Source organism: Rhinopithecus roxellana, chromosome 12 (assembly GCF_007565055.1).
Source record: "Rhinopithecus roxellana isolate Shanxi Qingling chromosome 12, ASM756505v1, whole genome shotgun sequence".
NCBI classification, from domain to species: domain Eukaryota; kingdom Metazoa; phylum Chordata; class Mammalia; order Primates; family Cercopithecidae; genus Rhinopithecus; species Rhinopithecus roxellana.
In genome coordinates, this window is record NC_044560.1 from 60,181,298 (window position 1) to 60,203,321 (window position 22,024).

Here is a 22,024-nt window from a genome sequence, read left to right on the forward strand (position 1 = left end):
TCTATGCAATCTTGACAAAATCAAGCACATTTCTGATCCAAGGCAGAGAACAAATATGTCCTTTACTTTCCTTGAGATGAAATACAAACTTTAAATGCTTCCTTGAAAGTTATGAAATCCTTTCAACCAAATGGCTGCAGGGAGTTGAAATCTGAGCTGACATCTGAGTCAGACAGTTGGAATAATGTTCATGAGTGTACTACTTGAGCCATTGCTGATTTGGTAACCACTTCAGAGCATATCCTATTTATTCCCAGCATGGACCTAAATCCACTTCAGCCAAAAACGAACCAAGAAATGATGAAGAACAGAGCCTGTTTCTTTCTCAGTGGTGTATTCAGGTTTGAAAATAAGATGAGGTGATTGTTTTTTCTGTTTCCCTCAAGTTTCTGCAAGGTCTTAACTCCTTCCTTCACCTTTTCCTGTAGTTTCCTATACATTTTAATGATCTGGATATAGCCATTTTCCTGCCATGTTGAACCTTGTAGAGTTGGATTTTCTCTGATATTTCTAGATAATTAAGGTGGTAGTCAGTTTAATTCCAAATGTGTTATATTTTTATGCTTATCAATCAAGATGTCCAAATTAATAACAACATATCCAAATTTAAATGGTATCTCAATTTCTTTGGAGTAGTGTTACAGGAAGACTATATGTTTTAGAATCATACATATCTTTTTGAATTCTGTCTTGTTACTACAAGGTATGAAGTCTTGAGTACATTTCTTAGTATTTCCCAATTGGAAAGTGTGGAAAATAACTATATTGTAGGAATCACTTGAGATTTAAATAAGTTAAAAGGCCTTAACAAATGATACATGGTTTTCCCCCAAGCAAACACTTCAACTAATATTGAAGTTTAATACTGATTCTCTAATCTTACTTTTAAAGGACATGGTTAATAACCAATATTAGCAAAAGTAAATGCAGGAAAAGTTAGCAATAAGAAATTAAGATTTTGTGACATTTAAAATTAGTATTTTAGTGATATAACTATTATCTGTAAATTACTTTGAGTCATTGCAGAGAAAGTGACAATCCATGTTTAATACAATATTTTATTTTACTAATGAAGAGTGTATTGAACAAGGAGTTGATTGACTTGCTCAAGATCATACTGTTAAAGGCAAGCCTACATAGATTAATGGATTTCTAGTTGAGGGCTAACACAGTGTATCGGGGAATTTCTCACTTCTGTCCTCCTCTTTCAGTTTGCACAGTCTTCATCCTACTTCAAAACCTCTCTGTTACTCTCTTGGACTACATTAAAAGTATCCTAATTGGCACTTCTGATCCAAGTCGTTCTTCTCTCCAGCTCGTCCTCCTTGGTGTGGTCAGATTAATCAGACTGTTACATTTACTTGCTCAGAAACCTCTACTGGTTGCCCAGTGTCTACTAAGTCAATTCTAAACTTATTAGCCTGGCACTCAATATCTTTCACACTATAGCCTCAGGTTCATATATTTAACTAACCAGTACTTATTGAGTGCCTACTATGTGCCAGACTCTGGTCTAGGTGCTGGAATGTAACAGATATATAGTCTCTGCCCTTACTGAGCTTATATTCTAGTTCAGCAGTTCTCAAAGTGTAATCGGGGGACCTTGAGGGTCTCTGAGACCCTGTTAGGGTGTCTGCCAAGTCAAAATGATTTGTTATGATGATATTTGTCATTTTTCTCATTAAAAAAAATGTATATACGTGAAGTTTCCCAGAGGCTACCTGACATGTGATATCACAAACAGACTGAATATAGAAGCAGACATAGGAAACCAGTTGTCTTCTATGAAGCCAGACATTAAGGAGCATCACAAAAATGCAAAGCAATGCCACTCCTCTAATTTTTCTTTGTTTGAAAGGTAGTTTTTTTTCCATGAATGTATGTGTAATGGTTCATATTAGCTGTAGTTTGACTGGGATAATATATGTAACAAACCTGCACGTTATGCACATGTACCCTAGAACTTAAAGTATAATAAAAAAAAAAAAAAAAAAAAAAAAAAAAAAAAAAAGGAATATCCAAATAGTTGGCAAAGCATTATTTCTGGGCATGTCTGTGAGGGTGTTTCTGGAAGTGATTGGCATTTGAATCAGTGAGCTGAGTAAGGAAGATCTGCCCTCACTAAATGTGGGCAGGTATCCTCCAGTCCACTGAGGGCTCAGATAGATCAAAAGGGCAGAGGAAAGGCAAATTTACCTTCTGGAGCTGGGGCATCCATCTTCTCCTGCCTTTGGACATCAGAACTCCAGGTGTCTGGGCCTTGGGAGTTTGGGACTTACACCCTCCACTCCCTTGGTTATTGGGCCATTCGACTTAGAATGAATCACACACACACGACTTAGAACACACACAACTGCAAGTTGTTTTCTAACTTGCAGATGGCATAAGATGGGACTTGTTGGGCTCCATAATCATGTGAGCCAATTCCCATAATAAATCCCCTCTTATGCGTGCACACACACACACACACACACACACACACACAATGGGTTCTGTTTCTCCAGAGAACTCTGGCCCATACAATATGTTAAACATGTAATGGGTTTATTTAAAAAATGAATAAATATTTAAATATTTAAAATTTTCTCAATTTAAATGTCTGATACTGTAAGTATTTATAGATATAACTCACATAAACAAAAGCTCTTTGGGGCTTTAAATAATTTTTGATAATGACCAAAAAGTTTGAGAACTTTTATTTTAGTAACTCTAGAAAAATAGACAATGTAAAGTCAATATAATAATATGCTGTCAGCTAGTGGCAAAGGTCATGAAATAAAATTCAGCAGGTTGAAGAAATAAGTCCATTGGGTGGTCAGTAACAATCACTACAACCTGTGCTCTTGTTAAACTCAATCATCTAACATTCCCAGAACACAATTCATGCTTTTCCACTTCCATGCCTTTATAATGCTGTTCGTTCTGCCTAGTTTGCCTTTCATTTCCTATTTCAATGCCTCCTCATTTCATCTATCACAATTCTATTCTTCTTTCAGGACTTGTCTCAAATATCACCTGAGTCATGATTCCTTCTCTTATGCTCTTCTAACAGAAGTGATTTGTTTCCCTTTTATTTTTTCCATCTTCAATGATATTTTGTTCGATCTCTCTTGTGAAACTCATAATTTTCTGCTCCGTGAAAAGTATACTACTCACATCCTTCTCAAGTTTATGGTATTTCTTAAAGTTGAGGACTATTTCCTATTTCCTCTGAATATGGTGTCTTTTCTGTATCAATGAACCTTAGGTTCAGCAGTAACAGAAAACCTCCAAAAACAATAGTGGTTTCACCTAGACAGAAGTGTGTTGTTTCTTATATAAAAGTCAGAAGGTAGGCAGGATAGGCTGGTCATGACTCTTGCTCTGGAAGTCCTCAGGATTGCAGTCTCCTTCCATCTCACTGATCCTCCATCCTAAGAGTGTGGTTGTCCTTAGCTTCAAGATGGCAACATCTTTGTTTCAGGAAGAAGAAAGGAGGGAGAGACAAGGGAGCTAATTGTATGGACCAGCTCTCTCCAAAGGAAAGTTCGTGGAAGCTGCTGATATGACACATCTTTGATATCCTGTTGATAGAACAGTCACATTTGCACACCTAGTTTCAGGGGAGATTGGGAAATGCAGTCTTTATTTGTTAAACTCAATCATCTAACACTCTCAGCTGTGAACAAAGGGGAGAATAGATATTGGGGGACAACTTTCAGCCTCTGTTATACTTCCCAAAGTGTCTATCATAGGCACTTATCCCAGGTAAATGCTTAAAATTAACTTATAGGCCGGGCGCGGTGGCTCACACTTATAATCCCAGCACTTTAGGAGGCCGAGGTGGGCAGATCATGAGGTCAGGAGATCGAAACCATCCTGGCTAACACGGTGAAACTCCATCTATACTAAAAACACAAAAAATTAGCCAGGCGTGGTGGCAGGCGCCAGTAGTCCCAGCTACACAGGAGGCTGAGGCAGGAGAATGGCGTGAACCCGGGAGGCGGAGCTTGCAGTGAGCCGAGATAGCGCCACTGCACTCCAGCCTGGGCGACAGAGCAAGACTCTGCCTCAAAAAAAAAAAAAAGAAAAAATTAACTTACAGCAAATAAGTAATACTGAGCTTCATTCTTACAATTATTTGTTCAATAACAAATACACTGGAAATTTTATTCATCATGTATTTGCTTGTTGTCTTTATTGAGGTGTTAGAAATGATTAAGGAATTCTAAAATCTCTCAGACTTAACTACTGCAGGGTTCAATAGCTGATCAATTGCTTCTAGCATATCAAAAAGAGAAGGCTTTTCTATTAGACTGCCCAGCTTGCTGTTTTCATCATTTTACCTTCTCCTGTTCACTCTTCTCCATAGTGGTAAAGACATCACTCAACTCTTCCCTGTTAGAAGTGTTCCCAAGCTTCCCTGTGTTACATGATGTCTTTGTTCTTAGCTCCCCTGTAGACCCAGAGAAAAATATCCCTCAAAAGAAACCCTCAGCGGCTTGCTCAAGCTATTAGGTTAGTTTGCATATTTGTTCCACCTAAAAGCAGTTAAAAGAATATTTGTAATTTTAAAGTACTAAAAATATTGGGGCATTGAACTTCTGCCATGTGTTGGCTTTCCAATTCTTCTCATCGCATGAAAATCTTAGTAAATGATAGAGCCTACCTTTAAGTTTGAGTCTGACTCTTTAGTTCCACAAAATGTTTCACTAGAATCTATAGATGCAACCTCAACACCCCCCCCCCCCAACTACACTTCCTGTCTCGACGTACTGTCTATCTCACATATTGTCTACTTCTGGTTCTCAGAGCTTTGAGGAAGTCATTCCTCCACAAAGAAAACTCTGGAATTTCTACATGATTGAATTTATATTTAAAATAGTCCACCTGGTTATACTAGGTCCATGGCCTATAAATATGGAAACTTACAGTTTTAGGATGTTGGCAATTACCCCAGAAATTGTCTTTGAAAAAAGTTGAAATAAAAAGGGGAATCTGTCAGAAATGGCATTTGCTCTGTTTGCTACTATTTGATTGTTTTGTTTGTACATGCCTTACTCCCTGTGGATTATATACTTCTTGAGTACCACAGCTGTGTCTGATGAATGGTTTTAGTTATAAAGTGAAATAAAGTTGGAAGTAACTGAGATAAATTAAGACAGTGATGATGACATGGGGTTTGTTCTTACCATGCCATGAGATTTTCATAAAAGAAATGAACACTGTAGAGGACTACATTCATTCATTCATTCATTCGTTCGTTCATTCATTCATTCATTCATCTTGCAAATATTTACTGAGCATCAACCAAGTGTCCAGTACTGTCATAGATACTGGGAGACAGTGGTGAGAAATATTGATCTAGTCTCTGTCTTTATGGTATGTATAGCCTAGAAGATAAAGACAGACAAAAAAGTAATAACTGTAAAGTATGATAAATGCTTGTTAAGGAAGCAGAGATTGCTATGGGAGCAGTCAAGAGAACATTTATAGTTTTGATAGAGCGTTCACATACAAATACCTCATTTGAGCCTTATTAAGCCATGTGCAATGAGTAGTGCAGGGATTATTCTTCTCATTTACAGATGAGGAATTAGACTCAGAAAGGTTAGCAAGATGCAAAGTCCCCATAGACCCAGACTTGGGCTTTTGACTCCAAACCCAATGCACTCACCAATACTCCAGACAGCAGCTGGAGTGCCAGGGAGTGGGAGGTCTGTGGCTCTGCTGCATCTGCTTCCTGTCTTTATGATGCTCTAGTCCCAAGCTTATATAATAACTCCCATTGACTCTTGCTCTAAAAGTCCTCAGGGCTAATTAATTAATTCTTGGCATCCAATGAAGCTGCCTGGAAGCCATGAGGGTGTTCTGCCTAGCATGCCTCCAAGCCGTGGGCAGCTTATCCAGTGTTCATGCTAGGAACAGCCTCTGCAATTAGGAGAGGGGCCAAGGGATCTTTCAGGCTGATACAGAACCTACAGAAGCTCAGCCATAAAGTCTTATTAGAAGGAGCCCCCATGCTTCATTCTGCTTAGTGGTCTGTTTTCCTGTCCTATGAAGTAGAAGTCAGATTCTCCAATAAGAAAACAACATTAAAATGTCCAGAGTTTGTTTTGCTTTATGTTTAGTACCAAAGTTGAGCAGAGGAATAAACACTGTTGTTGGGCAGAAAAACTTCCCTTCTTGCTTTGTACACCTAACTGTGTGTTATTCCCTAATTATTCTAGGAAAATTCTTTTTCTTTCTTATACATTTTTGAACTTGTTGGAAATTTCCAAGGGACATGAGAGCTTTTTAGGGACTAGGAAGCTCTGGCAAAATAGAGGAGCTGGTGATACTTGTTTCCTTGATTTGTAGTGTAGTGGAAAGACCATGGTACTTTGGACCATGCAGTAAGAACATGGGCTGAGTTATTATCTCAGTGCTTTCATTTTTTGGCTGTATCAGCTTCAGAAATATAATGACTTCCTTGAACCTCAGTTTCTTCAAAGGATGGTTGTGAGGATTATAGGAAAGACAGGTAATACAGCAGGCATAGCCTGGCCCATTATTGGCCCTCAATGAATGGGAAATACTATGATGATGGTTAAAATACCCTTTCTTATGGGGAGTCAATACAAACTCTAGTATCTCCTCTAAGCCTGACATTTCTGGCAACACTAGTTCCTCTAGACCTTTACCGTTATCATAAATTTCTTGTTTTTTTTTTTTTTTTTTGTCCTCCCAGCTAAGGCATTTATGATTATTTAATCTACAAATACTAATTTACAGTATTTGTAGATTTACAACTTTACAGTATTTGGAATGTGGGCTGGAGTTACTTAGTCTGGGTGACTTGGTTCATACTGGGTCCTGGGATTTGGATCTGGAGCTGCACTTGTAGATTGGAGTTAAGAGAAGGAGGAATCAGACTGCTTCAAGACACTGGCTGAGGCTACAGTTAGGATAGTTTAGGGTGACTTCTGAAAGAAGGTGTGATTTGAATCTGGCTTGAAGCAAGACAGATATTAAATAATTCAATCCAACTCAATGGATATTAGTTGGGCATCTACTCTGCACAATGGCTGGCAACCCAATGGTGAGTAAAATACAGTTCTTGCCTTGTAGGAGACCAAAAGGCAAAGAAATGACTGAAACATAATGTTATATTTGTATGGGGAGGAATGGAATGTGAAAAGGAAAACTATGGAGGAAAATTGAGAGAAGGGATAAAGTTTACCTGGGCCTTAAAAATTGGTCAAGCTTTGTTCTACAGTTCAGGCAGGGAAGGACTCTCAGTGGAGAATACAGCCAGAATAAGAATAGTAGGCGTGAAAGTGAAGGTGACCTGGGAGGTGGCCTCTGTGGTTTGGTGGATGAGAGCACAGGATGAATTATGGTTAGGGGATCTGGACCTCAAACAAAGGTTAATGGGTTAAAAAGAGGGGTTTATTGGGTGTTAGTGGGTGTTAACAAGGGGATTTATTATACGAACTTTTAAATTTGTCAAGGTGTTTGTTTTAAGCAGAAGAATCACACAATTCAACTTACATTAGGAAGAGAATTTGGGCCAGAGGGTTAAAGAAGGCCTGCAGGAGAGGAAGGCCTGCAGGAGCGGAAGGGCAGAGGGAGGAATCTGGGCAGGGCAGCAAGGCGAGAGCCACACTTCAGCTAAACTAATTCCTGCTGAGATACTAAAGTAAATAACGGCTTAAGACAAATTTCCTCTGAGTGAGCTGTTTGCCTTTGAATTGGCCCCTCCTCACCTGGAGGAGGTATGACTTCTAGTGGATAGATTTGCCAGGCCACTGGGAAGATTTGCCAATTTTTGATTCATTCTTCCCAAGCCCATAACTGGCTCTTACTAGCTGTTCGGCCCTGAATGTGAAATGCAGTTTTGTGACCTGACTGAGAGTTCACAGGTCCTAGAGCATGGGTTGCTTTATGATTTATTAAAAAAAAAAAAGTTATGGTAAGATTGGAACACTTTTAAAGTGTGTAACACAGGACCGTTAACCACAGGCACAATTTTGTACCGCGGATCTCTAGAGCTTCTTCATGCTGCACAGCGGAAACTTCATGCCTGTTGACTAGCAACTCCCCATTTCCCCTTCTCCTCAACCTCTGATAACCACCATTCTGTTCTCTGCTTCTATGAGTTTGACTATTTTAGATACCTCATGTGAGTGGAATCATACCGTATTTATCCTTTAATAGAACTACTTTATGATTCAGCAATCTTACCTCTGAGTGTTTATCCAAAAGAGTTGAAATCAGGATCTCAGAGAGATATTTGCACGCTCATATTTGTTGCAGCACTATTCACAATAGCTAAAATGTGGAAACAAACTAACTGTGCATCAACGAATGAATGGATAAAGAAAATGTGGTATATTCAGCTAGCTCTCTGTATCCACAGGTTCAAGTAATCACAGATAAAAAATGTAGTATGAAAAAAATCCCCAAACAATAAAAATAATACAAATAAAAAATATAGTATAACAACTATTTATATAGCATTTACCTTATATTAGCTATTAAAAGTAATCTAGAGGTGATTTAAAGTGTATCAGAAGATGTAAGTAGGTTATATGCAAATATTATGCCATTTTATATAAGGGTCTTGTACAACCTTGGATTTTGGTATCCTTGAGGGTCCTAGAACCAATCTGTGGTAGATACCAAGTGACAACTGTAAATATGATATTATTCAGCCTTGAAAAAGAAGGAAATACTGCCATATATGACAACATAGATGAAGACATATGCTCTGTGATTTAAAAAAATTGACCAACATGTGGTGGGAATGTAAGTTAGTTCAACCATTGCAGGTGACAGTGTGGCGATTCCTCAAGGATCTAGAAGCAGAAATACCATTTGAACCAGTAATCCCATTACTGGGTATATACCCAAAAGAATATAAATCATTCTACTATAAAGGCACGTGCATACGTATATTTATTGCAGCACTATTTACAACCCAAATGCCCATCAATGGAACCAACCCAAATGCCCATCAATGATAGACTGGATAAAGAAAATGTGGTACATATACATCATGGAATACTATGCAGCCATAAAAAGGAATGAGATCATGTCCTTTGCAGTGACATGGATGAAGCGAGAAGTCATCATCCTCAGCAAACTAACACAGGAAAAGAAAACCAAACACTGCATGTCCTCACTCATAAGTGGGAATTGAACAATGAGAACACATGGACACAGGGAGGGGAACAACACACACTGGGGCCAGTTGGGGGGTCGGGGGCAAGGGGAGGGAGAGCATTAGGATAAACAGCTAATGCATGCAGGGCTTAAAATCTAAATGATGGGTTAATAGGTGCAGGAAACCACTATGGCACACATATACCTATGTAACAAACCTACACGTTCTGCATTTGTATCCTGGAACTTAAACTAAAATTAAAAAAAAAAAAAAATTAAAGAAAATCGACCAACATGAGTGTTTACTCTCTGTACCCTGAAGAGTGCCTCCTCACATCAAAACCATTCCAAATGAGGATCCCCTAGAAGATTTCAAGCATATCAGTGCTGAGGGCAGAGTCAACAACTTGTCTTTTCCCCAAATGGTGTTCAGCCTGGGAACCAGGACTTATAAGCCCAATTATTGTTACTATATGGATTCTTATTATCAAAGTTCTGGATGTCACATTTGCTCAACTGTAAGAAAAACTGTTGCTTTAAGTGTTAGTAAATGCATTAGAAAGTTCTGTGAATTTACAATAGCAAAGACATGGACTCCACCTAGGTGCCCAATCAACGGCAGATTGGATAAAGAAAATGTGGTCCATATACACCATGGAATACTATGCAGCCATAGAAAAGAATGAAATCATGTCTTTAGCAGCAACATGGATGCAACTGGAGGCCATTATCCTAAATGAGTTAACAGGAACAGAAAACCAAATACTGAGAGAGGGAGGAGGCCAAGGGTTGAAAAATTACCTATCAGGTACTATGTTCACTATTTGGGTGACAGATTCAATTGAAACACAAATCTCAGCATTACGTAATATATCCATGTAACCTGCAGATCTAACTCCTGAGTCTAAAATAAACATATAAAATAAAATATAAAAAAGAAAGTTTATGAATTAAAACAAAATTAAAATGATATTAAAACTGCTCTCTTTTGCCATTCTTTCATTCTTTTCTACCTACTCCCTTCCTTACAAACCCAACAAACATACTCTCTCTGCCAATAAACTGTATATTTTAGAATAACAATCGATAAATCCTATGGTTTGATTCTGTCCTGGTTGTGAAGTAATGACATACTAGAAGGAGTGTGTCAGCTCAGAAATAAAAACAATTAGGTATTATTCTTTTCAAGGGCACTAACTGGGGTGATTACTTCACTTTTCTATGCCTTAATTTCTGTAACAAGAGGGATTAGACTGGGCTCTGTCTCCACAGTTCTGTCTGAGTCTAAGAATCAGTTTCTCTAAGCAATGCAGGAGTGATAGAATACTTTTTTACATGGTGGAAAAACTTGAACACTGCTTTGGAAAGTTGATTAACCTTTAAAATGGGTATTTGTTGATTGCTTTCTTGGTGTCTATTTCTTCATTTCTTTAACAGACTTGGGTTTTTGTCTCTAGGGTCTTGTTCTGCTTTGCTCAGCTATGCATCTGGCATGGACTGGATACCGCATCTGGCTCCAGCGGTGGAATCTGCTCGGCTTAAACCAACCAGTATATCCCTTTCTGGCAAATGGTGAGATACAGCCAGGCAAGGAACCAGATTCTGCCTGTCTTTGTGGGCCACGTGAAGGAGTTTGGGGTTTACTTAAAGCAGAGTGGGCGGCCTCTGCAGGGTTTTAAACAAGGAGTAGCATGATCAGATCCGCATTCCATCTGGTCTGGCTCAGGATCATGAGGCCCCCACTCCAGTCTCATTCCTCTGTGTGTTTGCACTGTTCCCTCAGCTTCCTCTCTAACTGCTGCCTCTTTGCTTTTAAAACACCCTTAAATTGACCAGAGAAAAGAATGACATGGGCACTGCATGTTCCTAGTACTTGTTCCAGCACTCTCTTTGTGGCAATTTGTTTTTCCCAGTAAATATAATTCGCCCTTTCTTAATTATGATTTGAGTTTTTGGTAGCTCTGACTTGTAAATTGGCACTAATATTCAGCTTTTTCAATCTTAAAAATGGGATCCAGCAGTGGAGGTGTGGGCTTTAATAACCTTGTCTGTGACTGGTTTCCCTGTGGCAAGCAGCTGCCAGTGGGGCTCATACTGTGGCCCTTCTCTGGGGTCTTGTTTTGTGCAGCCGGAGCACAGTCTCACCCAGCACTTATCCCAGCAGCGAGGAGCTGCACAGACTGACACACAGATATCTCTGTCCGCACTCCTTCCAAAGGGTCTTCATAACGGAAATCAAATTTAGCTCCAAACAGTATCACCTGAAGCCCTTAGTCCCCTCTTGCATTTGTTGGTTGCACCTCAGAGCAAGCTCATTCCTTTGCTTTCTTTCACTCCAAAGGGCTGAACCTTCTTTCTGAGTCTGCCTGTAAACTCCTGGAGGGGCCAGAGCCTCTTCCAGTTGCTTCTTCTACAGAGAGCTCTGGGCACAGTGAGTGCTGGATAACACCAGTAGAATGACTGAAAGGGCAGAGAAATTAAAAAGTTCTGAGTCTGGGTGTTTTTATTTTGCAACAGGATCTGGCTCCGTCACACAGGCTGGAGTGCAGTGGTGCAGTCGGCTCACTGCAACCCCTACCTTCCAGGCTCAAGCAATCCTCCCACCTCCGCCTCCAGACTACAGGTATACGCCACCACACCTGGCTAATTTTTGTATTTTTTGTAGAGATGGAGTTTCTCCATGTGTCTAGGCTGGTCTCAAACTTCTGGGCTCAAGCGATTCTCCTGCTTCGGCCTCCCAAGGTGTTGGGATTACAGGTGTGAGTCACTATGCCTGACCAGTTTAGGTGTCTTTTGTTTGCCAGTGAGGTAGCTGGTACCCTAGGTAGCCTCAGGATGGGGCTGGTCACCCAGAAAGACCAAAGCATGATTAGAGGGTTGGGACTTTCATCCCCACTCTCAACCCTCTGGTATGGTAGAGGGGCTAAAGATTGAATTGATCACCAATATCCAATGATTTAACTAGTTGTGCCTATGTAATGAAGCCTCCATAAAAGCCCAAAGGACTGGGTTTGGGGAGCTTCCTGATAGATGAACTTGTGGGGGTTCCTGGAGGGTGGTGTGTTACTTGATCCATACCTTGCCCTGTGCATCTTTTAATAAATGGGTAAAGTGTTTTCCTGAGTTCTGTTAGCCACTCTAGCAAATCAATTGCACCCAAGGAAAGGGTTGTGGGAACCCCGGTTTATACTCAGTCAGTCAGACATGGTGACAACCTACTACTTGCCACTGGCATCTGAAGTGAGGGGCTGTCTTGTGGTACTGAGCCTTCAACCTGTACTATCTGATGCTATGTATAGGTGGATAGTGTCAGAATTGAATTGAATTAGGGGATACTCAGCTGGTGTCTGCTATAGAACTACTTGTTTGTCATGTGTGGAAAACCCCCACAAATCTGATGTCTGAAGTGCTGTATGGAGCGGATGATAGAGAGTAGGGAAAAGCAATTCCTCCTCCCTTATCTCTTATAATAGATTTTTCTGCTTTATCTTGATTATTATTCAACCTGGCTCTCTTTTTCCCTCAACCTTGCTTTCCATTTCTCTACAGCACATTTCACCATCAGACAGTATTGTATGTTTTATATTTTGCTAATTTACTTGTTTATTATCTGCTTCCCTGCACTGGGGTATAAGCTCCACAAGGGAAGAGAGTCTGTTCTGAGCTGTATTCCCAGCACCGCACAGTGCTTGGTACAGGTGCTCTATGAATATCTATTGAGCGAATCTGTCCCACTTTTGAAGATGGTTTATTCTTTGGATTTTGCCCACCTTTTCTTGACTCCTCTCTAGGGCTGCAGTTGTCTGGTAGAATATCTGGCTGTTTGGACTCATGTTGTTTTGCTTTGCTCTGTCGTGCTTTGAAGATCACACTATCAAGCTATCCAGGTACTTGGAAAGAAGGCAAAGTGGCATCAGGCCAGCAGCTTGCTAACAATCTTGAAGATTTTATTTAGATGAGAGCTGTTTGGTTTATTTGGAATCCATTGGGGTTACTTTTTATCCAGAAATAATGACTTACTGGGCTTACTGTGTACTGTACTGAATACCTTGCCTACGTTTGCTTGATTCATTCTTAGAATAAATCTATGAGGTTCGTATTAGTACCTAAATCTTATAGGTGAGAAAACTGAGGCACAGACTGGTTAAGAAAATTGAAGGTCACACAGGGAGTTAGTGGCCATACTGGGAACTGAATCCAGGTCTTGCTGACTGCAGTGTTCATGTACTTAACCGAGAGGCTGTTTGGACTTGCTATTGGGGCTTCAGTTGTACATTTGTACCAATTCTTTGACTTGTTCTCATTGGTTCCTGAGACCAGAGGTTTTCCTGCTTTGCAGACATTCTTCACCTTAGTGATGGAGCATATTTTAAATAATAAAGGGTGGCATACAGGATTTTATGTTCAATATCACTGTAATTGCTTACAATAATTTAAGTGATCAGGTAGACACATAATGCATGTTAATGCAGTTAATGTTTGTTTCAAAACAATATATATTTCAAAATGATGCAGAACAGTAGTTCTCAAACTTCAGAGTATATCAAGGTAGAGCTTACAAAAATTGAAAATGTTGACTCTTATGCCCAGGGATTCTTTTCTGTCTTATTTTTTAAAAAAATTTATTTAATTTTTAAAAAATTGATAAATAATACTTGTATATATTCATGGGGTACGTAGTAATGTTTTGACATATATAAAGTACAGTGATCACATCAGGGTACTTAGCATACCCATCATCTTAAACATTTATCATTTCTTTGTGTTGGGAGTGTTCAATATCCTTCTTCTAGCTATTTGAGACTATATAACATATTATTGTTAACTATTGTCATCCTAGTGGCATAGAACACTAGAATGTATTTCTTCTTTCTAGCTGAAGTTTTATATCCTTTAACAAATCTCTCTCTATTCCCCTTTCCCTTACCCTTCCCAGCCTCTAGTATCCTGTTTTTCTTCTTACTTCTATGAGATCAACTTTTTCTTTGCTTCTACAGATGAGTGAGAACACGTGATGTTTAACTTTCTGTTCCTGGCTTATTTTACTTAACATAATGTCCTCCAGTTCCATCCATGTTATTGTGAGAGACAGGATTTCATCCTTTTTTATGGCTGAATAGTATTCCATTGTGTATATATACTACATTTTCCTTATCCATTCATCTGTTGTTGGACACCTAGGTTGATTCTATATCTTAGTTATTATGAATAGTGCTGCAATAAACATGGGAGTGCAAGTGTCTCTGTGATATACTGATTTCCTTTCCTTTGGATAAATTCCCAGTAGAGGGATTGCTAGATCATACAGTAGTTCTATGTGTAGTTTTTTGAGGAACCTCCATACTATTTTCCTAATTAGCTGTATTAGTTTACATTTCCAACAGAGTAGAAGAGTTCCCTTTTGTCTGCATCCTTGCCAGCATTTGTTATTTTTTGACTTTTTCGTAATAGCCATCCTAATTAGGGTCCCAGAGATTCTGACCCAGCTGATATAAATGTTTAACAAGACTGCTCAGGTGATTTTGATGTCAATGGTTCTTGATCATCATTTAAGAAATACTAACAGGTAAACATCAGGAAACACACAGGATTAAGGAAGTGTTATATGTAGTTCCAGACACAGGCTAACAGACTTCAGAACTCTATTTGCATGACAACTTGATAGGTGCCCTGAAAATATGGTAAAGAAAATTTGGAATTGTTGATTAATCCTCAAGATAAGGAGACTAAAATTCTCCAGTAAAGTGTTATGCAAGGCTGTGTGTGTGTGTGTGCATGTGTATGCTTGTGTGTGTTGATGTGAGGTATGTGTGGGGATATAAAATAGTCTGTCTTTATCTTTGGGGATCCAATTCCAAGACTCTCACCAGATGTCTAAAACTAAGGATAGTACTGAGTTCTATATACACTATGTTTTCTTGTATACATACACACCTATGATAAAGTTTAACATGTAAATTAGATACAGCAAGAGATTAACCACAATAACTGATAATAGAACAATTATAACAACATACTATACTAAAAGTTATGTGAATGTTATCTCTGTCTTTTAAAATCTTATTTTCTGTACAGGCATATTTAGAGATATTATAGGTTTGGTTCTAGACAATTAAAACAAGTATCTCAGTAAAGTGAGTCACACTTTTTTTTTTTTCGTTTCCCAGTGCATACAAAAGTTATGTTTACATGACACTGTAGCTTATTAAGTGTCTAGAAAAATCACGTATATATCTTAAATAAAAAATAGCTTATTCTTGGCTGGGTGTGGTAGCTCATGCCTGTGATCCTAGTACTTTGGGAGGCCAAGACGGGTGGATCACCTGAGGTCAGGAGTTCAAGACCAGCCTGGCCAACATGGTGAAACATCGGCTCTACTAAAAATATAAAAATTAGCCAGGTGTGGTGGTGCACACCTGTAATCCCAACTACTTGGGAGGCTGAGAGAGAATCACTTGAATCTGGGAGGCAGAGGTTGCAGTGAGCCCAGATCACACCACTGCATTCCAGCCTGGAAAACAAGAGTGAGACTCCACCTCAAAAGAAAAAAAAAAATACTTATTCTTAAAAATTGCTGACAGACATGAAGTGAGCACATGCTGTTGGAAAATTAGTGCCAATAGACTGCTCAACGCAGGGTTGCTGCAAAACTTCAATTTGTAAAAAATGCAATATCTGTGAAGCAAAATAAAGTGAGGTTTGCCTATAGCCATCTATCTTTGGACCACAGGTACCTGAAACCATGGAAGGTGAAACTACAGATAAGAGGGTACTACTGTATAAAAAGTATAATGATACTCACGTATAGGGCGAGATCAAGTAACCTAACTACCTCGGTGGAACAGGAACATAATCAGTGGGAAGAGACTTGTTGAGCAGGTTATTTAAGCTACCACTCAAATATTTTCTGACTTTGCCCAGGGGATTGCTTTTCTTGAGTTATTTGGAAGATAGTTCTGAAGGAAACTAAAAGAGTAAGCTACCCTTTGTGGGAGATTTATTAAAAAACAGAGAGATCACACTTAAAGGTCTGCTAAAAAGTTACAATGATGGAAAGAGAATCCTCCCTTCTATTTGAGAGAGCCACAGGATCAACTCAGGAGACTGACAGGGCAACACTGAGAGGCTGAAGAAGGCGGCAGTGAAGGCATTCATGTTGTTAGGGTGGCATCACTAGCAAGACAGGGCAGCATCAGCAGGGCTGGGGGGAAGTGGAGGGAATGACTCAGACCACTTCAGTAGGAGGAAGGCTAGGCCTTGGGTTCTCAGTGGTTTCTCTGGGTGGTGGCTTAGAGCCCTGTTAAACCAGGCTCTTAATAATAACTAACACTTAGTAGAGTACCTTACTACGTGCTGAGTCCTTACGTAAATTGTTTGTATTATTACTTGAATGAGAAATTGTTTTTCTAGTTGATCTAGCAAGTGGCAGACGTAGGAACTGAACCCAGACAGCTAGCTTCGGAGTCAGTGTGCGTTAGTGCTGGGCTGTATGTTTTCTCCTATGTACCTTAATGCCAGTTAGTGTTCCCTGTTCTGGATGTGCAGATCATGCAGGTGAGACCCTGGAGAGCTACTTTTCAAGCACATGCCATTATAAATTGGTGAGGTAAAAGGCGGGGTTCATTATAAACTTCTACCTGGAAAATGATTCTCAAAGAACATCCCTTGCCCATACTAGACCCATAGAAGCTAGGTGATACATGTTTACTTGAATGAAGAATAAAAAAATCCTGCTTACAATGGTTTGAGAATATTGCCTTTGAGTACCGTACACTAAACAACTTATTGTAATGACAACAGCCAGAGGCCATTCATCTTCATAAGCTGAACTGCTTAATGTAGGCTGAAAAAAATAGATCTTTTTTTTATTTCACAGTCAGAAAAATGACTTTTTGACAAAAATGAAAAACCCAAAACAATGTTTTATTGAAAAAACAAAAAAGTCCAGACCCTGGTATTCTCCTTCTCTCCAGTTCCAGGAGGGTCTGATTTAAAAAGAAGCCGTTTACTCCCCTAACTGGGTTATTTTAATATTATATTGATAGTTTATAATGAACCATCTATACTATGCTTCTGCCCATGAAGAACTTATGTTCCATTCAGAGGAAAAAATAAGTTTGTTTACTCACATTTCCCTGTTCTCAGAGCTTTCTAATACTGATTCACTTCTTTTTTTGCTCAAGAAAATAGGATGCAAGAGTAAAAGCTGATCCTCGAGGCTTGTGAAAGTGGGGTTCTTTCTGAAAGTGCAGCCAGCAGCCAAGAGCCACCCTTCAGAAGATAAAAAGAAGAGCAGCTGCATGAGCGATGGCCACAGCAACGCATGGGTCCTGTCTGTCCACGTAGTCCTCTCCATCTGCCTGTAGTTTGCCAGGTCTTCTACCCACACTGGGGAAATTCCAGCTGCCAACCCTCTTTGGGCTGCACCTCCCCTTTTTGCACAGGGCTCTATTGGGAAGGCAGCTGTCATGTGTCTATTTGAAAGACAAGAAACCAGTCTAGTTATAGAAAAGAGATTTAGATTACATCAGAATAACAATGCAAATCATTTGTGCAGTTCTTAGTACAGAAAACAGATGTAGGAACAAAAATTGGGAGAGTTAAAGAAAGTGGTTTTTTATTCTGTCATCAAAATAGTTTTTTAAAAACATGTCACAAAAAAGCACATCTGTAGTAAGATAAATAATTGTGTGCTGGCTTCATAAACAGAATGAATGGTTGAATTCACACAACGTTATTTACTGTTTCAGGGCACACACACGTGGTTTCCATGTGGTTTCTTGCCACTTTGGCCTTCAACTGGCCTTGATATTTTCCACTGAGGGTTGTCTGATTGTCTCCTACCACAGCCCTGAGTCTAAGCAAAAGCCCATGAGTTGGTTGACTGGTGTTCCTGTCGTACTTGGGAGTAGACAGACCGGCAGATGTGGGGCTAGTGGGGAAGATTCTCATAAACACTTTATTTGTTGTAAGAACTCCAATTGGAATGTGGCTTCCACTCATGGGAGGAGGACTGCTTTAGAACAAGTTAGAGAGAGAGAGAGTGTGTGTGTGTCACACACTTGGTGTTGCTGCTTTGTATCATTTCACCCTTTAGTCTGAAATAGAAACTTATTTATTGAGATTTGTTGATTCATGTTGCTGATGATACATGGTAGTGTCACAAGTATGGGAAGAACTTCTAAGTGTGTGGTAATTCAGCCTTTTTCTTTTTTCTTTTCTTTTTTTTTTTTTTTGGTTGCTCTTTCCCTCTACACCTTGATCTTGAAAAGCCTGGCAAGAAGTTTGTTCAGAGACGTCTTTAAAGGCTCTCCAGGCCTCAGCGGTACCATGTTGTAAATAATCCTCTTCCTGGTGCTAAGCTTTTAATGAAGCAGTGAAGAAAATAAGATGCAAATCCCAATCAAATGAGGCCTTGTTGCATAGTGTATCAGAAAACAGCTGAGAACTCAAACAGCAGCTGCTTTTTCTTTTTCAGGAAACTTTCTATAATAATACCAATAAAACCCAAGACTATTATTCTGAACAGAAACAAGAAATACAGCTGGAGCTATTTCCTATCCACCTGATGAAGGGCACTACCAGGCACTCACTCTGGCTCTGTCCACCGATGCCTGTGCCCACTTTGTGTGACATAGCTTCCATGGAGACAAGAGCAATGGTAATGGAAGAAGAAAGTCTGGATGTACTCGTGCAGAAAGACAAAGCTTCATGGAACAATATTAATCTTCCGGTCATCTCTGTGCCCATAAAGTTGTCAGACTGACTTTGGATTTAAAGCCTGAAAATGAGTCCCAAGGAAGTCCGTTGACATGAGGCCCAAGGAAGACAGTTTTTGGAAGGGGCAAGACAGGAAAGATGGTTTGGTCACTGTGAGGAAGAGGAGGGTAGAAAAGCCTCAGGACATCAGAATCTTTAGGAAGTGGCTACTGACAATCAAGCAGAGCTTTCTCCCTGCATGTCTCTATCCATTTAGTGGCTTCCTGTGCTAAGCAACTCAGTGACTGCCTTCTGCTCCAGATGTAACCTTCAGTCTCTGTTGCTCCTTTCTGCTGGCAATACTCAGTGTAATTTCAGCCACAGAGGAAAGGAGGTGAAGCGAACATCAGTGGGAGCCTAAAAAGTTAAACAATGGACGTGTTTTCCCAGTGTAGAGAAAAACTTGCTTCTCCACCCCCAGGACTTTGTGCCCTGCTCACCTGGAAGGTAAGCAGCAAGCTGCTGGGGCACGAGGAGCTTGTGAGTGACTGAGAGCAATGATGAGCTCATCCCCTCCTTTAGGCACCTCACCTTCTGCTTCAACCATTTCGGTGGTTTCTTAGTTTGTTTCCCTGCCTTCTATTGCCTCTTCTCATTCAGAGTTCATTCTGATGACAGCCACTAAATTAGTCATCCTCAGGAAGAGCCTGGGTCATGCCTCAAACACTGCAGAGGCTCCTGAGGGCTCACTGAATGATGCTTAAGCCCTTCGCCTGCCCCTCGAGACCTGGTACAGTCAGGCTCTGCTTCCCTTTCCCCATCTGTGCTGCTTACACTCCGTTGGACCCTTCAGGTGCCTTCTCTGCTGTGCTGTGGCATTTGGGGGACTGGCTTCTACATGCTTCACTGGGGCTTCCTCACTCTCTGGCTTTTCATTGGGTTTGACCATTGACAGAGGGAGGTGGATGTCTGGATACTTATTCCTCTCCTCTCTTCCTGTCAGTCCTTGATCTGGCAGTAACCAAGTCTTGTTTCTCTACCCAGGCCATGACTCCTATCAAGCCACCCCTCTTTCACAGTGTTCTGGTAACTCCACTTCTTTTGCTTCTTCAGATCCGTGGGTGGAAATGGCCTGCATGCTGTTGCTCGTCTCTGTTGGCTTTGGCATCCCAGGGTGGATACTTTACCTTGCCCGTTCCTCTTAAAGAATAGATTTATTCAATAATTTCCCTTTACTTTCTTGGGTGTGTCACCTCTTTCTTGCTGGAACCCTATCTCCATCCTGTCCTCTCTTGTCCAAGCAAAAGAGCCACTTGCTATTCCTCGAACATAGTACTTTCTCTTCTCTGTGACTTTTCATTTGCTAGCTTTCTTCATCTAGTCCCGAGGAAACTCAGGTTTGGAGGATCCTATTCAGCGGTCCAGTAATCCGATGCTTCAATTCTCTCTGCATCTCCCACTAAATGATTGTCTAGTCTCTGTTTAAATATTTGTAAGGCAGGAATTCATTGCCTCTTAAGGCATCAGTATTTATTAATTCAGTTCATTTAGTGAACATTGTTGCTGCCTCCTACCATGTGCCAAGTGCTATGCATGGTGTCTCTTCTCAAGAAGCTCAAAACAGTGAGGAGATGAATGTATGAATAAGCAATTTTGGGACAATGTGATATGGATTACTTTGGTGTTATTCAGAGGTGCTTTGAGAGCATAGACAGCTGAGATGGGATGGAGTGGAGTCTTGCTCTGTTGCCCAGGCTTATCTGATACGAAATGGAGTCTCACTCTATCCCCCAGGCTGGAGTGCAGTGGCATGATCTCAGCTCACTGCAACCTCCACCTCCGAGGTTCAGGAGATTCTCCTGCCTCAGCCTCCCAAGTATCTGGGATTACAGGTGCCCGCCGCCACACCTGGCTATTCCTTGATAGGGTTTTAAGCTCCATGAGGACAGAGTCCTTGTCTTGATTATCATGGAATCCCCTTTATTTAGCATTTTATGAGCTTGAAATCAAGATGTCAACCTGGCTGAAATTTTCCCTGAAAGAAAATTTTTTTTTCTGGAGGAAAAATCCAGTTCCAAGTTCATTTTTGTTATCAGCAGAATTCAGTCTTCTGCATTTGTAGTACTGAGGTCCCCATTTTTTAGTAGTTACTGCCAGCCAGAGAAGACTCTGCCTTTAAAGGGGTCATGCAATTAGGTCAGGACCACCTGGATAATCTCCCTTTCTAAAGTCAACTCTGCTATATAACGTAACCTAATCCTGGGAGGCAAATCCATCAAATTCCCAATCTGGGGGATTAGGTGGAGCATGTACACCAGAGGAAGAAGAGGGAAATCTTGGGGATAATCCTAGAATTCTGGTAGGAAGCAACATAAATTGAAAATAGTATATATGATATGTTGAATCAGAATAGACAATTTTAATCAATGGTTTCAGAACTCAAGACAGTAATGACCCGTAGGGTCAAGGAGGCAGAGAAACAATAGCATACATGAAAAGGAAATATTCAGTCAACGGGTACACACTCATTGCCTTCCAGATGCTAAAGAGAACCTAGCCATGCCATGCTGGCCTTATGGTCTACAAAACTATGCACTAGTAAGTGGGATTTTTGAAAAAATGTTACTTCAAGTTCTGGGATACATGTGCAGAATGTGTATGTTTGTTAGATAGGTATACATGTGCCATGGTGGTTTGCTGCACTTATCAACCTGTCATCTAGGTTTTAAGCCCCACATGCATTAGGTATTTGTCCTAATGCTCTCTCTCCCCTTTTCCCCATCCCCAACAGGTCCCGGTGTGTGATGTTCCCCTCCCTGTGTCCACATGTTCTCATTGTTCAACTCCCATAAGTGGGATTTTTTAAAGCTGCTAAATTTGTGGTAATTGTTACTCATCGATAGAAAAGTAATACAAGACCTCAACTCCTGACCAGTCTGTGGGTAGTAATCTCATAAAACAAGTTGCCTCATTACATAAACATTTTGCAGCTACTTTATTACAGAGGACTCATCAGGAAGTTACGTTGCTTAAAACTAGGCATTTTGTAGACGCTTTCTTAAGATTGATTTATGGCCAAGATGACCTTTAGTTTATACCAGTTTTATCAGATTTCAAGAATAAAATGATTCCATCACAGTAGTGTTTTTTTTTTTTTTTTTTTCCCTCTAAGCTTGACTATTAACTCAAATGATTGTCA

General features: G+C 40.1%; 1 long non-coding RNA gene across 1 annotated transcript; it reads left to right on the plus strand.

The window, feature by feature from the left end:
• The first annotated feature begins 210 nt into the window (after window positions 1-210).
• On the plus strand, window positions 211-18,986 carry LOC104675996. Its single transcript, XR_749860.2, has 3 exons — window positions 211-341; window positions 17,310-18,153; window positions 18,605-18,986. It is a non-coding gene; the product is annotated as an uncharacterized LOC104675996 (long non-coding RNA).
• Window positions 18,987-22,024: the final 3,038 nt, after the last annotated feature.